We start from the raw sequence: 5691 nt of genomic DNA, 5'->3' as shown, positions 1-5691 counted from the left end.
GTGTGTGTGTGTGTGTGTGTGTGTGTGTGTGTGTGTGTGTGTGTGTGTGTGCGTGCGTGTGTGTGTGTGTGGAAACGATGCCCTCAAGCGATATAAATCACAATAGTCTTGCTGGCGACATCTTCGTATAAAAGCTATATTAAGACAAGAGGAAACGAATAAAAATAGTGATGATAATAATAAAGCTACATTAAAATAAAATAGAACCAGGAAAGTCATAAGAACTGAGAAAATTCGTCTCCACATCCGTATTTCCATCTTAACTCTATTTCATCAGTGTGATACGGAATTCAACAGTTATTCTTTTATTCACTGCTGTCATTGAACTACGGTCATGCGAAGACATCGCCTTGAGGGCTTAGTTCGATTCTAGTGTTCATTTTAAGTGTGGTACTTATACTATTAGTCTATTTTGTTGAACCGCTAGCTTTCGAGGATCTAAACAAGCCAACACCAGATACCAACCGGTGCACACGCAAGTGAGATACATACACAATGATACACACACACACACACACACACACACACACACTGAGATGATAGATACATAGATGAACATACATGCATGCATACATACATACATACATACATACATACATACATATGTGCATTGTCCGGAAATGTCATCACTGTACCATCTACCGATGAGACATGCTGTTGTAGCTAGGATACTCTATAATGAAATCCATCGGAAAGATAACCCCGAGTACAAAGAAATAAAAACCCACCATATGGTAGAAGCCATTGCCACTCATAATAAAAAGGAGTACTGGTGAAATGTCCCAGTGAAGATCTCAATAAAATGTAATCACAGCAGACTTGATATAATGATCTGGCAAAGAGAAGAGAAACTGTGCACAGTTATGGAAATTAACTGCCCAGCGGATGCTAACATAAAGCTGAAGATCAGTAAAACAGGGAACACCTATGTTGAACTATTGAGAAATCTGCAGTTACTCTATCCAGATTACAAGTTCAGGTTTATACCTGTAATTATTGGGGCCCTGGGATGTGTAACACACTGCCTAAATACCAAACTTGAGAAATTATGCTTCTCAAAACCAGAAAGGAGAAAGCTAATTCGAAGACTACAGATCCAATCCATCACTGGAACTAAAATTCTGTAAAACTTTCCAGAAGTTTATCATTTAAATATATATGAGCATATCTAGATATGCAACTATATATATGAGAATACATACATAAAACATACAAATTTGCACATACATACATACATACATACATACATACATACATACAAAAATACATACATATACACATACATACAAGTAAAAATACCCTGTTGTTGATGATGAAATTCCAATAAAAGAGCCTTGAATCTTGGTTAGAAACCGGCGCTTTCTCTATTGGCAAGAAATCTTGAAATAAAACTGAACAATGACATACATACGCACGCACGCACATACATACATACATACATACATACATACATACATACATACATACATACATACATACATACATACATACATACATGAGACAGGCCTCTACTCTGTTTCCATTTATCAAATACACGCACAAGGCATAAGTCGAAGAAGACACTTGCCTCAGGTTTCTCAGTGTAAACTTCCTAAGCACATACATATGCCTGCATCTAAAAGTTGGGGATCTCATTATGTCTTGTACCTTCAAGCTGTTTATTTATCTTTGGAACATCTGCATTATTGTAGTGTTCTAGACACTCACGATTTTCCAGGTGTTTGTTCGTTGTTCTACTTCACATTTTGTTGGAAATGCAATGATTTATATTTCATGCTTTCCTAGTTCCAAAAAAAGCATCGTTTGAGGTTGGAGATAATTTCTAAGTTTTGTACAAATAATCGTTATCGCTTTTCATATCGACTTATTCTCTGTGATTTAGCGAGGGTTCCTTTCTCTTCGATTTAAATTACTTCTGTATTTGTCTCTTCTTTTATTCAATTGCTGCCCTTCATTATTGATTAGTTTAGAATTCAGATATTTTCCCACTTAGTTTTGATCTTTTCCCCTACTCTGTGTGTGTGTATATATATGTGTGTTGTTTGCCTGGGTTTTCATATTTCTATACGAGTAGACCTAAAGAAGTACCCACTCTTCTTAGAAGCTGTTCCAACAGTTGCAAGTATTATTTAATCTGGTAAAGTCGATTTTTTTTAATGTATTTGTCATCGCCAGGTTGACGATTTCATTGTTGCTATTTTATCGTTGAGGTTTAGCCTTGGGAAGTATTTTATAGGTCTTTATTGGGAAGTACTTTATCGGTCTTGTTTTTAATTCTTTAATTTTTTTCCGCCTCTAGATTGTCATATTCGTGGTATCACCTTTAGAATTTCCTATACTTAAATTTATCTAATTGCCTTTATTTAAGTTTTTGCTTTTGTTGCTCTGTTTTGTTGTTTTTTCCTTTTTTTTTTGTGTGTGTGTGTGTGTGGCAGTACTATTCTGAAGCTATATTGTTTATTATATTTTGTATTCTCGGTGATTGTACTTTTGTTGTTTACTTTGTATTAGTTACTTGCGTTTTCTTTATGCATTCTTTCATTTAAGTGTTCTGTTTCGATTTCTAGTACTTTTGGTTCTGAGATAGTATCTTCTGAAGTTGCTTGATCTGATGGTGTTCAAAGTTAGTCTTGGATCCGGACTACTTTCTCTATATTCTATGCGATTATATTATGAAGTTTCATTCTGAGATGGTATGTGGCTGTAAAATATGCATGTAGGATAGAAACATATTCCTCTCGTGTTCATTTCTGTTTAATCACATTACTCGTTAGTCAAGTCTTGTCCTTTATTTAGATTGTCAACATTTTCATTGAGTACCAGTCTACTTGTTTCTGGCGATGTCAAGAACGTATTCCTCTCTTAATCTAAAGCTGAATGATACGTTATCTTAATATGTATTGTTTAACATTTCTTGCGTTGGAAACAGAAATGGTCCGGTGTTGATGTGAATCGTGCTCCTATAGTTTGTTTATGCGTGGTATCAGATCTCCGATCACTATAAACATTAATATTATTATTATTATTATTATTATTATTATTATTATTATTATTATTATTATTATTATTATTATTATTATTATTTGTTATGTCTAAAGCTACTGGTATCTAGCGCCTTCGGATGATTTCAACTCGACTGCTACTCAACCCTCTATCACGGCTAGACTACCTCTATTTATGTCTTGGGCGATCCTACTTCTTCGCTTGGGGGCATCGACACAACATTATTATTATTATTATTATTATTATTATTATTATTATTATTATTGAGTAAGAGAGCAGTGTAAGTCATCAAAGTGACACTGGGGTAAAATATACGAAGCCCAGCATACCTATCATGACTACCCGTCTGATAAGAGTACACCAGGCACATGCATCACAACCATATGTGCGCGACATAATCTCATCTCAAAATAAACAGCGCATGACCTTGCAGGTGGGGCCCAGTTAGAATTTTCTTCAAGACGTGTAGCCCCTCCCGCTCAAAAGGTCCCTGAATAAGGGTTGTTTAAGGATGTTGAACAAAACACCTATGTTTCCAGAGGTGAATTATCCAAACCCCAAAGAATTCCTCTCAACACATAGATGCTCCTCACTACTTCTGTTCGTGATCAGAGATGCACATATCGTCAGCCACTAAGGGACATGCTCAACTGGTTAATGTCAAGCAACTGACAAGTAAATCTGAGAAGTAAATTGAGCAGAATATTTGCTGTAGCCCATCTTTTATACCAAGACAAAACAATGTACATGATAATACTTCCAATCAGTTAAGATCAGAAGCCATGAGAGCCACTGCCTGGTACTGCATCAGGGCATACCACTGCCTGGCACTGCATCAGAACATTTATAATAATAATAATAATAATTATTATTATTATTATTATTACTATTATTATTGTTTCAAATGTTGACATAAAACGAACAATTTTGGTGGGACAGGGTTTGTAGATTACATCGAACCCAGTGCTTGAGTAATAGATAAAAGACAAAGTCGACCTCGGTGGGATTTGATCTTAGAACGTAAAGAGCCGGAAGTAATTCCTCGAAGCATTTTGTCCGACGCGCTAAAGTTTTTGACAGCTCGCCGCCTTCCACTAACTGTATTAAGACAACAACTTACATATGTTGCTAATTAAGTAAAAGAGAACTTAATTGACGTAGAATCAGAAAATCAAAGTGACCGAACATGGCGTATTTGACGTAAGGGATGTTACGATAGCGAAACAACGCTCAGTGTTTTGATATATGATATTTTGGATGGGTTTTTTTTAATGTTTGTCTTGATTTACAACATACGATCTTAATCTGTGATGCATAGACTCCCTGCGTGTCTGTGGCTTGATCTCAGTGAGATCTGTGAATTTGGATGAGTAACAAAAACTAAAAATAAATTATAACTTTAACTTGTCTTACGTTCTGAAAGGAACCAAGATTCTTATTTAATAATAAATGCAAGCACCGAAATATTTTGTGCTCTCCGTATTCGCCCAAATTTTTGTTGCTTGTTAACTCACTAAAACTATCAAACCCTGTGAACTTCAAATTATAACAGCATTCATTTTTTTCAATGCATTTTTCTATTCTAAAAAGAAAATTTTCCATATTATTATCGTTTGCACGGTGTATAATTTATAAGTTTCCATTACAAAGATTCTTTTGTACTTAAATAGCTGTACAATCACTAAATATGTATTATTTAATGGGAATTACATCGCAGTTTGAATAAGACGTGGTTTCTCTCATGTTCACAGTTTCACCCTTTATTTATAAGCAAGCTTTACGTCAACGTGTTTTACTTTGTTTGATTGTTTATATATGCCTTCACCTGCTTCAGTCCTAGATCAAACAACAATGAATTTGATTTAATCTAATTGTATAACTTGTATAACTTATGTTATTTACTAAAGAAAAGTTTTCGCCATTCAGTTGTATTGAAATCAAAGCTTATGCATATATGCATGCGCATACATTTGCATGATGTGTGTATGTGTAAATATTATACATACATGTATAATATGTACACGTACACACATCATACAAACGCATTCATAAATTAAGCAGGTACATACAAATACGATCCATGCTCCTACGTCGTCTCCCGATCTGCTAGAAATATAAGCCAAAATTTCATTCATATCATATCCTGTCATCTTAGAAAAGAAGGTCAGACTAGTTAATAGAGTTCTAAGTGCGCCATGTCTCAGCAAGTAGAGTAGCTAATGATGTTCGATGGAGGGAGTGGGGCTAAGGGTGGAAATCCGCCTCGTGCGACGTTTTCATGGGGTCAACGCTTTAGAGTCTACTATACAAGCTTGTATGAGCTTTCGGTCCCGGAGGTGGGCAACAAACTCGAGGGCCGCCCCGAGTGTTGAGCACTCTACTTATGTCACCTTACACATTTTTCTTCAACTGCGGTACTTTCAGTCTCTTTCTCACTCTTTGCCATAGTAAAAATGGTTCAAGATTTCACACCTCACTCTCCTTAGTTTCTCGAACTCATCTAAGAACTCTCCAGTTTTGGCTGTGCTGAGCGAGGAAGGAGGCAAATCTACCTCAGGGAGAACGCTAGTCTCACGTAACGTTCCCAGCATGATCTGGTGGTGCTATTCGTATTCAACGCTACATACACACACACACACACACACACGCATATATATATATATATATATATATATATATATATATATA

The 5691-nt window shown here is 35.7% G+C and overlaps 1 protein-coding gene across 1 annotated transcript in view; it reads left to right on the top strand.

The window, feature by feature from the left end:
• Window positions 1-5691, top strand: part of LOC106869140 (extracellular serine/threonine protein CG31145) — a 187408-nt gene that overhangs the window by 84277 nt on the left and 97440 nt on the right. The window lies entirely within an intron of this gene.

This window comes from Octopus bimaculoides, chromosome 5, assembly GCF_001194135.2.
Source record: "Octopus bimaculoides isolate UCB-OBI-ISO-001 chromosome 5, ASM119413v2, whole genome shotgun sequence".
Classification (NCBI taxonomy): Eukaryota; Metazoa; Mollusca; class Cephalopoda; order Octopoda; family Octopodidae; genus Octopus; species Octopus bimaculoides.
This window is presented reverse-complemented; position numbering and strand designations above follow the sequence as displayed.